This window comes from Ptychodera flava, unplaced genomic scaffold (genome assembly GCF_041260155.1).
Source record: "Ptychodera flava strain L36383 unplaced genomic scaffold, AS_Pfla_20210202 Scaffold_38__1_contigs__length_1544198_pilon, whole genome shotgun sequence".
NCBI classification, from domain to species: Eukaryota; Metazoa; Hemichordata; class Enteropneusta; family Ptychoderidae; genus Ptychodera; species Ptychodera flava.
In genome coordinates this window covers 728,086-746,453 of record NW_027248360.1, presented here as the reverse complement: position 1 = coordinate 746,453, position 18,368 = coordinate 728,086, and the positions used below count along the sequence as shown (strand labels likewise).

Below are 18,368 nucleotides of genomic sequence, written 5' to 3'. Positions count from 1 at the left end.
ACGAAGTGAATTTCTTGACGGAGAGAAATTCAACGATGTTGACACACGGAATGCAACGTAATCGACTTTGTACGCATGTGCAAGAGAAGTACCGCACAGTTCAACTCTGGTTCAACATGGCGTCCACACTACAGCGCGCAGCGCAAGCGACCAGTACAGTGGGTCGACCGAACAATGTACAGCTGGGAATATAACTGACAGTTTGGCAATATCCGATCCTTATCATGTCTAAACAAGGAAGCATATTCACATGTCCACCACTGTGTGGCTATGCGATGTAAAATGTTTACAGTAGCCTTCACTGCCATGACCATTGAACATTACGCAGTTACGAAAATCACTGAAAATTTACAAACGTGAGAGACCAAACTGAGTTGCGGGTAACTGGGTAAAATTTGGTCACTTATGTGGATAAATTCTTCGCATGACTTATAGTTTGCAGTTATATTGTCTGTTTTTCATTTGCGAAAAATCTTATTTCTGTAACCATGCATGTACACTTGTGTTGCATGTTGTCATATTCAGTGGTGATGCTCGCGACGGAAGGAAATTTTTATAAGAATGCCCCCCCCAAAAAAAACCAAACAAACAATAAACATGCATTTAAAAATAGACTGAAATAGGCAATACTGACGATGGAAATGTCTAGAGTACGAAAGCGCCTTTCAGAGTGATTAGCCAAAATCCAAACACTCTTTCAGGAAAATAAGCAGATGAAACAGCCCGTACACATCGCAGACGGCTTTACACTGAACGATCATTGATGGTGTGACCCGGGCCCGCGTCCGAGCTCGCGAACTGTCACTGCTCACTGTACTTGTTGTGGTCGCTGTAGAAGAAACAACGTGGCACGTTTAAATTTATTGGTTTGATATTTAGGAAACGTAACTAGAGTTAGCAAATGTAATGACTCAACTACAAGTACCACCAAAATTTTGCTCAAAAATACTGCTGAAATCACTGATGTGTTCAAAACGTCACGTCAAAACAAAGGCCCAGCCGCGAGCGCGTCTTACCGCAAGATATTCCCAGCTGTCGCTCAACTTGTCAAGTGAAAACATCAACCCGCCAAACTCAAAAGATCGTCGCGCGAAATAGCGAAGTTCACCGCCAAAGCAATTCTGTTAAATCACGCCTCCAATTTTGACCTCAAAATTTCAAGATCAACCCATTTCTCAGACGTTGTTCAGACATTGTGGTCCTGTCGACTGGCGCGGCCGGCGGCCATTCTGTCGTTCATCTTTGGAAAATTGTAAAATTGTGCGACGATGAACAGCTAGGATTTACCCGAACAGAATATCGACACGCCGCGGGAGAAATAACGAGAAGCATGGCTCGAAAACATTGACTAGGACTTTGTGAAATATGCAAGAACTGGAAGTCAAAGAACCGGATTTTGTTTGGGTGTTGTTCAGAAAAAAATCACATATTCATCACAATAAGCAATATTCTCATCGTTGAATTTTTCGTAGGCTACTGGCGTTAGTTTTTTAAAAGTCCATTCCCCAACTGACCTCACACCTCGTGTCACCCCACTGAACGCGTTATCCTACTCACATGACCATCGGCTGCTCACACCTCGTGCGACGGCACTGGTTGGACATCTTGTGCACTATCGCCATATTCGTCATCGCCATACAATTCGTCTTTTTTCTTCGGAGAGATATCTAATGCTTCACACGATACAAAGCGTTGCCATACATTTCGTAACCCATGATCGCTGAAACGTAGCTGTGTGTCCATAGCTGTGGTGTTTTCGGACGGGATTTCTGACTTTTACACGCTGGTTAACGTTTTGACTTTTACGTTATTAACCCCGCTGTGGTAGCGGGGTTAAAAACGTAAAAGTCTAAACCAGCACGTAAAAGTCAGAAATTCCGTCCGAAAACACCACAGCTATGGACCCACAGCAAGCTGAAACGGAACTTTTCGCCACCTCTTTGAGTGACGAGAAAATCGCCAGTAACTTTATCCCCACCACGCAGTAAGATGTCCATGCACGACAATCAAATCCTGCTCGGGAAGATTGCCTTCCCACTCCTAAATCTCCGTTTCAGCCATTAGGGTGTCACAGGACGAAGGTAAACCAGAGACTTGTTCAAGTCGGTGTACTTTCCAAAAGTTCCTCGTGTAAAATTTGGCAGCCCAGGTCAGATTTTCGTAGCGATCGAACGCGTTTTTATTTAGTCTGTGCAGCTATAGCAGTAGTGAGTTAGCTTGTGCCGGGTGAAACTCCCCTGTATCGCGTTCACCCCACTCAACGCGTTCACATAATCCTACTCACACGTTTCACATGAAAACAGAACACAAATCATCGCATTCCAAGCGTTCACCCAACTCACACGTTAATTCACAAATCACACACTTGAACCAAGTCTAGTAAACCAGTAAATAAACCAGAGAATCAGACGTGCTGGCGGCAGGGTCTTTGTTTTTACGTTTTGAATGCAAAAGTGATTTCAGCAGTAATTCCTGCGGATCATGTAGGTCAACGTCAAACGTACCTACACAACTGGTGTCCGTGGGACCGAGTGTAAGCCGTTCCCAGTCCAGTTAACTTAAGTACAGCATCGCATCGTCACCTTTACATTGAACTAGTTGACTTGTTCGCCGATAAACAACAAAGCAAACTGACCGAATTATGAATGCACTAGTTTTAAACTTTTGTAATGAATAGTTGGTGGGAAAATGCTCGACGTTTCGGGCTTTTTGACGCGGTGACAGTCGTTTCGGGCCCTGGCGCTGGCTCGGGCGATGCATCGACTGCCGATGCCGGGTCCGGCTAATGCACCGGGCCTAAATTACCTCATTTTTACTCTGACCTAATGCATCACCACTTGAAACGTAAAAAGCATTCTCATACTCAAGCAACAGAAAAAAGAGTTTGAACAAATAGCACTCCAGATTCAAACGAACAGTGGACGTACATCACAATCAAAACAGATACACATGTGCGTAAGTTGGATATAAATATGACTCTCTCCGTCTCCATCGGAAATCCCGCTCTCGCGTGGCTAGTGATATCATCACTCTTTGGGCTCCATACCACGTGATCGCCTAACATTTTGTAAACACAAGCGCCGCGAACTTCGGTTTTATTACCGTTCGTTATTCACAATCGGGTGTTAGTTTCGACTTATTTCCTTGTCAATCGACAATTAGGAAGGGATAGATATAATCTAGCTGGGTTTTTATCATGTAGTCGGTCGGAAAAAATGGTCAAAAGTTGCCGATACTATCCCTTTAAGAACCCTGATGTTGGGTATGAAAATCTGTAAACGAAGAACTTTTATACCTCTAGGGAGATTATATAGGATAATTTATTTTGTTAATAATAATTAAAAATGACAACAATGACCATACTTCCCAAATAGAAACCAAGATCTTCAAGGTTATTTGACAGGCCTGTAAGCTTATGTGTTTGTAAAGTAAGAACCTTGATAGGCCTATAGGATATGAAAAATTGTACGTTCAGAAGCTCACATATAGATTTAACCTGACGATCGTTTTTGAAGTGAGTTCAGAGGTGTGCTGGTATTTTCAACCACTCTAGACGAGTTCTTATTGGCGTGGATAGACCGAAAAGCAGTAGGCTTACATATCATACCTCCAGCTGGTTATATACCGGTATACGTTCACATTTACGGCTACGACAGTGCAACAACGCACGTCGACCTACTAAAATTCGAACTGTAAAATCGGGAATATTTTTCGTGACAAAAAATCAGACAATTGCCTTCGAAAACAGTTTAAATCCACGTAATTATCCTTCTCTTGTTCTTTGGTGCACTTTAAAACCAACGATCGTACAGCGAAGCTTGACCTTGTGATCGCTTCTTCAGTTGTTTATCGGCTATTTTGAGTTGAGCTTATGACTGCCGACAGGTGTAGTACGCACGTTTTCATTGGCGAACATAAAGGCACTACAATAGGTGTCAGCAATTCAGGTAGCCAATAGAATCGTCCGTTGCAATTCCGATTTTTATTCAGGCAGTATGGCGAGACTGTGCTGCACGCGATCGTTGTAGTCACTCGTCTACTATAAAAAATTGTTTCAAATAAAACCTGTTGAATAGTTTGATAGCGCAGCTTGTGATACTTGTCCGAACCATTTCAGAAGGTAAGACATATTTAGCGATTAAAGACTCAAAATTTTCCAAAAAAGTAGCCGGCGAAATCGTGAGAGTAACCGGTCAATTTCGCCGGCTGCCGGCTCTTAATGAAACCCCTGAATGACTTATGGTTTGCCAAAATTTCAGATTTGTTGAACATTGATTGTCTGTAAGTGGAGTTGGTGGAGGTCTTAGTTACACCAAGTTCGTCTATAAGACATTCAAAATAATACTTCTTACAGACAAATACAATGTATTGGCAGCTTTATCAGCAGGGACGACAACATATTTGTCATGGATATCATTCAAACACTTAACAGCATCAGGATCTTTAAATACAGAATAGGGTCTTCTGCAAACATGTGATCTTAGTCGACCAATACGGCCACGCACTATTTTCCTCACAGATTTGACCCATTCTGACAGTGTGTCCAGCTCTACATCCTCCCTTTTAGCCCATTTCCTGGCATATTCTTCAACGGAGTCCATAATGATCTTAAAATTATGGTTCCAGTTGATCCTGCGAGGTTCTCTGAACTTGGGTCCAAGTGACTTGACTCATATTCAAGCGGAATATGAGTGTTGAACATGCTTGAGAAGAAACTGTGGTTGACACACAGATTAAAAACGATTAAGGTTTTATCAAAGTTATAGCTATTGTCCCATTAATATTTTTTTTATTTTCAATTTCAAAATGCTGCAGATGCAGACAAACACAGTAACGGTAGCAGCAACATGTGTGTATCTTTCCTATTATGTCGCTGGAGGTACTCCTTCTTCCATCCTTTGTCTGGACATTTTTTCCAACAGCAAAATCATCTTTGGCACTAGATCTTCTACCGGTTCTACAATTAAACAGATCAATCAGAAATAACATTGGCACAAAAAGATGGAGTGATTAAAAAATAACACAAACAGTGCTAAAACAGCCACTCAAATCCTAGTTACTCTATGTAACTACAAAAATTGATTGTCTGCAAGCGACAGAAATTTAGTTTGACAACTACTTGTTCATCATAAGCTGGTGGCCTCCAGCTGGTGGACTATGCCTAACTAACAGTAATGTCACGATGTTGTAGTACGTGGGTATGTCCGATTCTACTACAAACTGCTTGACTGAATTCTAGCAGATGATGTGCCATTATATGCTACGAAAGGTGCAAATCAACTACTACTAAACGATCTCAAACGTGTAAATTTGGCAAAAATAATGAATGACGTCGACATACCTCACAAATGTTTCGAGAATTCGGTGAATATATCGATACTCACTCGCAAGTTACCGTGTTACTGACTTCGTGGTAAGTGAAGTATTCCAACTGTCGTCTGCAATGAAGTCAAAAAACGTCCTCTACCATGTACCAGTGGATTCGGGATCACTTAATTATCTGTCGCGACACTTTGAACTTCATCTTAGTCGTTTTAAGGCGCCGTGAGATACTCATATATATTATATATATATATATATATATATATATATATATATATATATATATATATATATATATATATATATATATATATATATATATATATATATATATGCTTATTTATTGAGGTACGTATGTGCGGCGCTTAACTGACAAAAATAACTAATCATTGCTTGTAGCCCTACACATTTGAGGAAAGTAATCCTCCACACAATATTTCGCCTGTTATAACACACGAATGAAAACGTAATTAAAGCAGTCTAAAATATCAAAAATCACAAAATGGCCATATAATAGTTATAAAATACAGTAAATTGCAATGATTGCGAAAAATTACCTAGCCCGTCGTATGTATCCCACGATTAACACATAGTTAGGGGAGAGCGCTCCAAGGTTACATGAGGTCGCCTGCCGTCGCAGTGGCGCGAGTATCAAAATCATCACATTGGCAAGCTGAGTACTTCTTGCTTTTGTTTTTCATCACCTTCCTCGATCGCTAATTTTGACATTTGAGTACATAAATTATACTCAATAAACATGAAAGTGGATGATAAGAAAAGCACCTACATGTAGTGTCTCATTCTCAACATGAAGCTAGCTCACTACAATGAGCGAGACCGGCCGAAGCAAGAACAACCATAGCATGTAAACAATTTGAGAATAGTTTACAGAATCAAAATCCTTCTTATAGAATACTTCGCATTAAGGTTAAATCGGCACACTCCGTGTACATGTACTGTAGCCCTTGTACACATCAGTATGATGCTCAGCTAGATGCTGTGTGTTGCCGGCTTGAGCACACTGCATGGTACGCAAGGCAACATGTACCGCATTGATTCACTAAATAACGGCGGAGAAGTACGCTAGCTAGCGACTCCCTTGGCAATTTCGTCCGATAGGCGCCGCGCCGTACATACGTGGTTAAAACGTACAATGAAAGTTGGTGGCAACTGCGCCGCCAACAGGCACTAAACTCGAAAAGCTAAAGTAAAATCCGCGCGGCGCCGATCGAAATGACTGAGACTCAAGTTGCGCAAATATGAAATTTAACTGCGAGAGCAGTCAGATACACTGCGCAACTAGCGCGCAAATAATCCTTAATGGCTGCCTCAAGCCGTACCTTGAAGGTAGCCCAAAAGGAATTGCAGGCAAACAGCTCCACCACAACTTGCCGTGTATGCCAGAAGCTACTTGACGGAGACTCCGTAGAGTACCATGGCATGGCCAACAACGCTTGGAACCTCAAATTTCTATAGAAAATTTTCTGTGAAAATCAATAATAATTGAATCTCTATAGACATTAAAGATTTATAAATGTAAATAGAAGTAACATAGAATTCTGTGGAAACCTTTCATGAATTTCTATAGAATCAAATGTCTACCAATTTTCTATACAATTCTTTAGACTTCTATAGTTTTCTATAGAATTTTATAAACTACACGTTGTTAGTGAGGGGTCTGCTTTATATACGCCTCTCTGTCTTGATTGAATTTCTCTATCGCCCTATCATGCCTTCCTCTCACCACTTTGGAGGCTCTCTTCTGGCCTGACAGTTTCTTTGCAAGCACATTACTGCTGGTGAAAGGTCATGTTGAGAATCGCACTGAAAATTGCCATAAAGGCTGCCTCTGCAATGATTCGCATTCAAAGAGTGGGTCCTTTGGAACAAAATTCCATTGCTCAAGCAGGTCTTTTGACACAACAGCTGCTGCTAGAGCCCCTCTCAGTTTACGGACTATGTTTTAAGGTTTCCAAGGTTGCTAAAATCTGTCTTCAGTATTTTTTTCATGCTCATCGAGTAGACATCAGTCAGTCCTGCCAACAAAGCCCCACCTTACAAAGTGATGACGAAGGTTTTGGTATCCATCATGTACAAATATGCAAATATAAAATCTTAAAGTCGTAATTACCCCTGCCGTCCCACAGGCAGTAGTGTATAAATTGTTTTGTTTTGTTAGGAGAATGCTGCGGAGCAGGAGAAGGAGGCCCTTGTGGCGTGGCTTACAACATTCGATATGGCAGTTGGATGGGCTGGAGGACATGTGTGCTTGCAATGTGTGTAGTACAAGCCCAGGGGTGTCAAAGCAAACCTTGCCATCTCTACGATTATGTAACAATCATTGTACCAAATCTGAGGGCATGCAGCCTGCGGTGCCTCAGGTCCCTTCTCTAGAGGTGTTGGCCTGCTAACAGAAAAGCAGCCATGCGGGACTTTTTCTCTTGCTTTTTCTGCTGGCTGATCTCAGCTAATTTATTCTCATTCCACTCAACTGGGGCCCTTCTCTTTCTTTGTGAATGTAAAATTCTTCATTTCGCGATTTCCGAACGCTCTACAGGCAGTGTTTCAATGGTCTTTACTGCTAGGGTTTCCTGGCCTCCACTGCGTTTTCCGCAAGGCAAGGTCATTTCCATCTGCGGTAGTACAAAGATTATTTTTGCCCTTATTTTTAGGTAGAAGTGTTTTTTTCTGTTAGCAGGCCAACACCGTCTACAGCAAGAAAGGACCCCCAAGTTTGAGCCAAGCCCCCACAAGCTAATTCAGCTCAGTTCTAAGGAGGAAATCATCGCTCAGTCCTGACACCTTATTAGTGCTGCCCATCAGCGGCAAGCAGCCCATGCCCTTGCAAGCTAAAGAAACAAGGTTCTTGACAATGTTCTCACTTACACAGGCATTGAATTATCTCGTAGATGACGTAGTGTTTGCTGACGATCTCCGGCTTTTTGCTCGATAGCCTCTCGGATGAGCGGCGAGCAGTGGAAGTCTTTGCTCTGGTCGCTTGCCACCATGCACAACAGGCATCGCTTTCCCTTTTCTATGGTGTCCTCCTCTGGAAGGGAAGGCCGTTGGGTAGCCTGCTTTCTTCAACACATTTTACATTTTCGATCACCGCTTCTATCCTTTGCAAAAAGGGCGTTTCGACCCAAACCGACCAAAAACGATTCAAACATTCAAGCGGCGATCAGCCATAGGATTTACTGAAACTTGGCCAAGAAACTTACTTCCGTACTTATTGTATCACTTGTAGATACCCCCATATACACCAAGTGAAGGGGCCCATTGCTATCCTGCTGTGCACTTGCCCCGGCATTAAAGCAATTCCAAAGTATTATAACTTTATCCTACAACAGAAAAAATATCGATTAACCTGGCAAGAAAATCACAATATAACAGAATAAGTCAATTCTGACTGCAATGGTTTTACTGTCGAAAGTCAACATGTAAACACAAAGGCTATGGCAATGGCACCGAGGGCGTTATGTGATTGGGCAGGTTAGTGATGTATTGTAGATTACTCAGTAGCATGTCAACGCGTCAGGCCAGCAAGGCTGGTATTCGTTCTGGATCTAAGAGCACCTTAGCAAAGATGTATTTGATAACGGCTTAGTCTGGTCCGCCGCTCTCTCGCTGGCCGGGCAAGTCGCTCATTGCTTTATTTCTGTGAGCAGCTGCTTGTACATGATGTAGTGCTGTCTGTATTATTCTCGTTTTCAAGCCACCCAGAACTCATCTCAATGGCCTTGATGGCGACGCCAGGAAGAGTGTTTTACTTCTAAAATTTCATACATTTTCCCATGTTTTCTATGAGACTTGCTTGGCTATTACAGTCTGTTGTATTATTTAAAAAAATATTGTGAGAACTATAATAATCATAATAATCATAATCTTTATTTCTTATATAGCGCATTACATATTTAAATATCTCAATGCGCTTTACATAAATAACTATAAAGATGTTATGCGAGTCAATTCTATCCCGATCAATTGACAAACAGTCACTGTCAAATTTTGAAACAACATCTCCATGTTTGCCATGAATAATCTACTTTCAAAAATTCTTGCATCAATATAGTGTTATAATTGCATATCCTAGAATTATTTATACTGAATTTCATCAATACATACATGTGCAAAATGTTTACGTCCTTGCGCAAAGACTGCATGAATATCAGCTTCATACAAATAAAGATTGTTTTTAAGCTGCATTACCGTGCTAGTTTTTTTTCAGTAAAACTAAACAGAATTTATGATCATGACAAGATAAAGAATGTCATTCGGGTTTTTTTTACCACTACTTTGGTAGTGATAGCTTGTAACTTCAGTCAATGGAACCCAATATACACAAAAACAAGTCATGCTATGTACTTGAATGTTGCATCCCTCACATGATTGAATAAGATAACCAAATGTAAAGATTTATCTTGAATTTTCATTTTGTAGTAATTATTTCTTTTGATCATATTCCAGGTGTTCCTTTCTTATAGATGCATATACATTTTAGTGACGGATCTGACAAAAGCACTGGATGAGATTATTCCAATAAGTAAGGAAGGTGCTGAAGAAGACATTGATCATGCAAAGGAAGTATGGAAAGGAGAGTGGAGTGTGAGTGGTAAGAGAATGTTTTGTCATAGGAGGAAGCCATAAAAGCATTTTGAGAGTTTGATTATAAGGAAACGGTATTCATCTGGTGGCGTCAACCTTCTAGATAATTTGTCATTAATCTTAGGTTAGTCACAGGTTTCCATGGTAATTGTTATGGTGCCTAGAGAACATTTTTACTGGTGAAACTACTGAGGAAAATCCAATCAAAACAGCAAACACTCTTCATTCTGGAATCCATCTGAGAGAATTCGGTAAATTGTCGATGAGATTCGAACTCACAACGTACAACACCAAGTCATATAGCGAAGGCATAAATGTATAAACCACTAGATCCAATAACCAAGCTATGTTGCGACAATTTTCTGACAGCGACCCTTTCACAAACTATAGAGTTCATGAAGCACTAGAACAAAACATCCTCGCTATCCTACACCGGACAAAAATCATAGGAATGAATACATCGCTCAAATTTCTGAAGTTGGAAATAAATAAAAAGACAGGTCCTACTATTACGAAAATTTTGGCAAAGGGGTATTTTATCACAAAATTATTGTACGTTTTGATGCCCCGTGGCTGCATGCAAATCACTCTGGGCTGTTAAAGCATCAAAACCAGGGACTTGCATAGAAGCCATTACATGACTTACACAGACAAACAATTCCATAATATACAATATGACAAACCTTTCAAACCAAATTTCCAAGCACTTTTTTCAGAAAAAAAATTACATATTTATATCTACATATGTAAGAGCAAGTGATTAGTAACTGGCGTTCTTGGATTAAGCAGTAAAGATTACTGACTATACAGATAACACTTTTTGTAAATATACTTAGTTATCCTGATCCTTGGAACCCTCTATACCAAATATCAATGCCTTAAGATCAATAGTCTTAGAATAAAAAATGTTTGACTTGAAATTTGGAAAATTGCTCCAAAATTACAAATGTGAAACTTTCTATACAATTGTAGAAACTTGACCGTGGTCATCCCTAAGAACATTATTACCAACTTTCGAAGCAATCGGACGGGCGGTTTCAGAGCAGATTTATTGACTAAAAACTGAAAATATTACCCCCCCCATTAAAATGCAAATTTCATCCAAATTTTTACACAACTAATCTAGAAAACATAAACGAACCTGTATACCAAGTTTCAACCCAATCTGACCAATGATTAGAGAGTTTTAGCAATTTGCAGGTTTTGTCCTTTTCCCCTTCATTTGCAATATTTATAACACTGATATGTTCATTTAAATAAATGCACATCTCCAACCCTAAGTGCACCTGTACAACTAAGTCAGTAGGGGCTGCGGTTAAGGTGGTTTGATACATACGTACATACATACATACATACATACATACATACATACATACAAACAACATACATACATACATACATACATACATACATACATACATACATACATACATACATACATACATACATACATACATACCGTACTACAGGGGAAAAATCAGTCCCCTAGGGTGGGGAGGGAGAGTTTTTTGTGTAACGGTTTACCTTATTTGATTTTATTAATTTTGACTGTGATATTTCAAATAAAGAGTTCAATTCCACACCGGATGACTGCTTTATATATTACCGACAAGTCCTTATCTCCTCTCCAACTTGTGTATACACCACTGTAATTGCTCAGAAAACATTGCCAACTTGCTAATCAGCTGTCCGTACCAGCGGATTAATTGATTAAGTCAACACCACAGCCGTCCCACACGCAGTAAAATAAGAAAAAAAGTTGAAGATCACAGACACAGTGTCACGATGTCGTCCGTAAAACTAGTGGACGCTTAAAAATTCATGAATTCGGAAATAAACAGAAAGGTACACAACTTATTTTCATAAATAAACGGTAAAGGGGTTCCCTATTGACCGGTCATTGAAAGAAATTACTGAAAAAAGTCAAAAACCTGAAAACTACAACCTCGCGACCGGTCGTGTAGACAAATGTTGGCCAAAAATCAACACTTTACACTGACAGTCATGAGCTCACGATCGTTACTACGACGTATAAACAGTGTACTTCAGCGTGCTCTTAACTCATACAAAACTTACCCATAACGTATTCGACGTACGTCCAGCGTATTCGCCAAATTTGCCATACGTTGGCATAAGCGAGCTAAATCGTCGAGATGTGACAGGGTCTTTGGTAAGTAGAAACTGTAAAAATATTACAGGCAACTTATCTTAGCCGGGACGGCACAGATCTCCTAAATTACTCTCCACAGAGTTGAGTTCAGACACACTGATAGTCGAGGAAGTCCTTCTTTGGCTTGCAGGCTTGAGGTTGGTCCGAACCATGCAGAGTTTACGTTTTACAGCGCAAATCCAGCGTAAGTGTGAAGGTTTTAAAGTAGTTCTGAAGTAAACACTGACATGATCCCAAATAGTCTATTGTAAAAATCTATACCGTCTGATATTTATACTAAAATGATTCTATCCAAAGAACGCATTAACGGTCAAGAATTTCTATTTATACGAATTACTGTTTTGAAAATATCTTAACTTGTTTTAAACATGACCTTCTAGAAAGTTCTAAACTTGAGCAATTAAACTCAAGGTCATGGAGGAGAATTACCTACATAACACTACACATTTTCTAATCGTACACCATTAAGCAAACAGCATTACAAACAAAACGTTTGATACTTTTCATTATATTACCATACCCTGCCAGTCGCATTTTGATTGGTCGAGCTGAACCACATGACTGACCACAAATACACAGTAATGGTCTGTTTATATGCCCGTGAATATGAATAATAAGATTAACAACTCAAAGTATCGTAACTTTACAGCTCAAACGTAAATCATAATCAATCACAAAATAAAATGGAGCACTTGTGGGCCAGGTTGAGATACTTTTTTCTGGAAAATATTTCCAGATTTGCCAATATTTTACAGCGCGCGTGACAATGCGTCGCGTATTGCTCAGTCCGGGGCCCAGTTGTCGTTCGCTCCGAAAATTTTCGCAAATTTTGACGGTTTTCTCCGGTTAGTTGATAATATAATGGAAATAACAGACTCCGCACTGACCATTAACGTTTATTTATGGGCGCGGGCTCGAGGAACGGGCTCGGCAAGCCTCGCCCGTTAATTTTTGGCTTTCCTCTCGCCCTTGCCCACAAATAAACGTTAATGGTCAGCGCGTCGCCCGTTATTTCTATAGTATTTTGCTGTTTGTATTAAATCTAGTCTTTTCAGTATTCATCTACATATGTGTTATGTACACTTACATTGCTGCCAGTTGCATGTCATTTACATCGAAATTTCAATATACAATACGACCAGAGCTTCGGTAACGCAAAAATTATGCGTATTTCACGCATAATTACCCTGCAGTACGAAAAGTAAATTGGGGTTTGCGTAATCCGATACGCATTGAAAAATAGTGTCAATGACACTGTGCTCCCATTTTACAGACATATTAAGTACTAGTACACACATGACATTGCATACTTGCAGGTTGATTACTGAGAAATTCCATTGCAGGTCCAAATTAATCTGTTTTATGAATTAATCAGCAATATGAAATGCTCCACCTCATAATGACTTTTACACATCTGACAGAAAACAACCCTACGATCAAGACTATCATGTTTAAAAAATCCAACAAATACTTTAGGAGAAAATTAGTTTTTGCCAAAAAATGTGAGAAATTGCCCAAAAATACAAATATGAAAATTTCACCACATTTGAACATATCTGACAAAGGCCAACCCTAGGATCATACATAAAAGTTTTCAATGCAATGGGATGAGCGCTTTCAGAAAAGATTTTTTTGACCAAAAACAGGAAAATTGCCCAAAAAAAACAACTTTCAAAATTTCACCACAATTTGAAGAAATGTAACTAAAGTCACTATAAACAGCCTGCATACCAAGTTTCAACCAAATCTGGCCAGTGGTTACAGAGTTTTAGCAATTTGCAGGATTTTCCTTTTTCCCCCCTCATTTGCGTATTTTTGACTTTGACAGGCTCATTTGAACAAATTCACATCTCCACCCCTGGGTGCACCTGTCCACCAAATACTAAGATGGTAGGTGCTGCGGTTTAGGAGTTTTTAATGTGGACGGACATACATCCGCACATACTAACTAATACATACATACATGCATACATATATACATTCATGCATACATACATACAGACAGACAGACAGACAGATAGACATGCATACATACATACATTTATTTTTACAGCTTTTAACCTCCAACAGCCGACCAACCTATCAATATCAGTTTGTTCAACTTGATTCTACTGCTTATAATAATATAAACAAGAGTTAATTACATTCTAATTAAAGTAAACATGCTTTGCTTATCAAGATTAAGTCATAAAAACAGCATATCTGTCAGTTTATAAAGAATCTTCAGCTGGTTATCTTTATCAGTATTTTCATCCTATTAATCAAGCACATTAAAACTATCAAATTAACATTAAACACAATTGGAACTATTTTGTGATTATAAGATCTTGAGCATTTTGTTATAATCTATTTAAAAATCATCAATCTAACAGTGTTTTGTTTGAAGGCGGGGGCAAATTTCATAAATTATTGATAATTGCACAATCTCCAAATACATCTCGAACAAATTTTACATTTTTGTCTAGCTTTTCGCCTGCTCAGGAAAAGAGAACGTATTAAACGAAACTGGTTTGTCAATTTTGTTTAGTTAAAGTCAAAATACAAATTCCCTTTCCAAGGTAGATTTGTAGGCATTTACTGTTCTCACCAAACGATGCATGATAAAATTTTAAATTTTCGATGGGAAAATGGCCTTCTACCTCTACCCAAATCAGTTCTGCTGTAGTGTATGTTTTTTTGGTGATCTCTCTTTCAAAGGATTTATTTCATATACAAGGAAATAAGACCTGGTAGATTGATTAAACTACCCTTTTCTTGTGAGTGTGCTAATTAATGCTGGAATATTTTACAAAATCACTGATTTATTTCAGCCCTTCTATTAGAAATGAACTATTTTGGTAGATGCAAAGAAATGCAATCAATATCATCTGTCTGTTGAAACCTTAAAATATTAACGGCAGGAACCTACAGTTTTTGTCTGGAATTTTTAGGGACTGTGCAGAGATGTCTTTGCAGCTTTCAGGGACCACTCCGAGGAGACCCTAAATCTTTTAGAGACCACACTGACTTGACCTTGAAACTTTCAGGGACCACCCAGATGAGTCCTTGAAACTTTTAGGGACCATCCAGATGTGACCCTAAATCTTTCAAGGACTATCCTGGTGTGACCTTGAAACTTTCAGGGACCACCCAGATGAGTCCTTGAAACTTTCAGGGACCACCCAGATGAGTCCTTGAAACTTTCAGGGACCACCCAGATGAGACCTTGAAACTTTCAGGGACCACCCAGATGAGACCCTGAATCTTTCAAGGACTCTCCTGATGTGACCTTCGCTCATCAGCTTGTGCATTCACAAGCATTACTTGGTAAAGCTGACAGGCAGAGGAATCACTGGAAAGATTTGGTCCAACTTCCTGCACATAAGCGTCAATATTCAGCACCTCGAAGTTAAGATTATGTAATGGCTTAACCCGGCATCCTCATGGCTCCGATGTGTGACTGGTCGGCCAGCGCCGAAACACGTCTTTGCGTATTAATCACGCGACGAGATCTACAAGGCATGTTCTCCCTGGCATAAATGTGATGAACTGGGCAGTGGCTGAACCTTCAGTCGATTTAAACGAGCGTCTTGACGATTAATGGCAATGTACTCGCTTGTTGAAGTATGCTGTCGCAAGCCGACGCGACGCTGGTCTTAACAATAAACAATTTGCATGATGGCATATTCCATTTTAATCTACAGGGACACCTAGGGCGCATCGCGCGATTGTGTAAGGTCCCGGGTAAGGTACATGTTGCTCTTTTATGCTGTAAAGTTTTCACACCGTTTAAAATACTGTGGTTGTATGTTACAGTCTTCATGATTAATTTGGAGAGTTGTCAATGATGCTTTTCTCGTTAAGCGAGACACCGAATCGTACACCAAATAATATGGTCCTTGCTAATTAACATAATAAAGGTCACGGGTCACATTGTTGTGAGACTCTGCATTGTTTCAAGTCAATTGTGTAAACGACGCGACATTCGAATGAATTTTGTCCATTGCACTTATTCCTTCGTCGGGAAAGGTTACCGATTCTGAATGTAGGACATCCATTACCCCAATTATTTAATGACAGGACTACATGGAAAGCAACGGAATACTGGATATCGGCGATAAATTTAATGTATGTTACCAAGGTCCTTGTGGAGTAACACTGCTGTTCCCGGTCTCGACAATGATGTCAGCAACTGTGATCGTAGCGTGAACATGACTAAGTCTATGAGACCTTGAATCTTTCAGGGACCAATTGAGGTGTCCCTGAATCTTTTGAGGACTATCCTAATGTGACCGTGAAACTTTCAAAGACCGCCAAGATGAGTCATTGAAGCATTCAGGGACCACCCTGATATGTCCCTGGATCTTTTACAGACCACTCTGATGTGACCTTGAAACTTTCAAGAACCACCCGTATGAGTCCTTGAAACATTCAGGGACAATCCGGATGAGTCCTTGAAACTTTCAGGGACCAACCTGAGGTGTCCCTGAATCTTTCAAGGACTATCCTTATGTGACCTGGAAACTTTGAGGGACCGAGCACATGAGTCCTTGAAACTTTCGAGGACCACCTGATGTGTCCCTTAATCTTTTTAGGGGACCATTTAGATATTACCCCAAACATTGTTTGAAATAGTAAAGAACCAATCAGATATGATCCCAAAACCTTCAAATGCCTCCAGGTCCTCTAAACAATACAGCAATCATCAAGTTTTGACCTTTAATCTTGACTTTTTCAAGAATGTGTATCAATGAGATGAAATATCCTTAAAAATTGTCAAAACGGATAATTTACAATTTTGAATAGCAGATGGCTTTAAATACTACAATTTTTTCATACTACTTTAACATTTAGTTCGATAATCACAGTTTTGATATTTTAACCAGAAAAATTGATAATTACTAAATGCTTCGAGAGCATATTCTGTGACTTTTACTGTTCATCGTATAATCACAAAATAGTTCCGATTGTGTTATTGCAAGTGAGTACTGTTGAATACGTTGAGCCTGTAGGTACTCAGAGAAAGCACACCGAAGAGACAAATGTTTGCAACTTAAGAAGTTCAAGGTCATCAAAAGCATTATAAGGAATCCTGTAACACTTTCATTGCACTGTTTACACAGATTGCATAATTGCTATAAATAGCACATGAGGAATCTTATAGCCCAGCTTTACCATAAAAACCCTATCACTTTGACCACTCTTTTAATTGACCACTCTATTTTTTTCCTCAAAAAGTAATTTTATTTTATCCTTACTAAGTCGACCATAAATGGAAATTGGAACTTTCTCTATCTCTATTTATTTGACCAACCTATCATGACAAACTATTATGAGCAATTTCTTTTAGATAACATACAGAGAACAACACATGACGGTAGAGAATATGTCAAAGTTGGGATTCAGAAAGTTGTCTTTACATGTTTTAATCATCCAAGATGGCAAGCATTTCACTATGAACTGTCAAAAAAGTTGAACTTTCTAATAATTCTACACTAAAATTATTTTGGCTTCGTTGATTTCCTAATTAATTCAATTATTTAAAATCATATTAATTATTTTTTCTGGATGAATTGATTGGGTTTATACAGTACAAGAGTTACAAACAATGCAGGTCAAATTCAGTTAAAACATCAATTACCGTCTAACATTGCATCATTCCTATAAATAATACCTCAGCCAGGAACAGCGCAATCATAATCTGCTCATTCACACAGGCAGTACTTGACTTTGAATGAATGACCTACTACATTTCACTGTGTACCAAATTTGAAAGCATGGCAAAAAGTACTACAAAATTTGCAAAGTTCGCCTTGAGTTCACCGAGTCATCTTCAGGTCACTCCTAGGAACCTGCACATCCAATTAGAAAGTAATGGCATACACAGTTTAAAAGAAGATTTTTTAACCAAAAATGGCCAAAATTGCCCCCCCCCCAAATGCAAATTTGGCCATAATTTTGTTGAATTCTATTTTGAATTATCACAAGGTACCTGCACGCCAAATTTTAAAGCGATCAAACTATTTGTTAAAGAGATAAAGATTTTTTACTAAAATGGCAAACAAAGGAAGAAAAAATTCATTAAAAATAGAAAGCATCAAATATTGACATCAAATCTACATGTTTGAATGAGTTGAGCCTCAGGTACCTAAAAACCAATGATCAGATGAGTAGTTTTTGAGTTATTGATTTTTGACCATTTTCGCCCTTTTTTCTACCTCATTTGCATATCTAATTGACTAAGAAGTTTATTTTAACAACGGCACATCTACATTATATATGGCATCACTAC

General features: G+C 39.2%; 1 long non-coding RNA gene across 1 annotated transcript in view; it reads left to right on the top strand.

Annotated features, from left to right (window-relative positions):
* Positions 1–18,368, top strand: part of LOC139127861 (uncharacterized) — a 78,469-nt gene that overhangs the window by 15,332 nt on the left and 44,769 nt on the right. The window contains exon 4 of the long non-coding RNA XR_011551152.1: positions 9,790–9,934. This is a non-coding gene — a long non-coding RNA (uncharacterized lncRNA). The remainder of the gene's footprint in view (positions 1–9,789; positions 9,935–18,368) is intronic.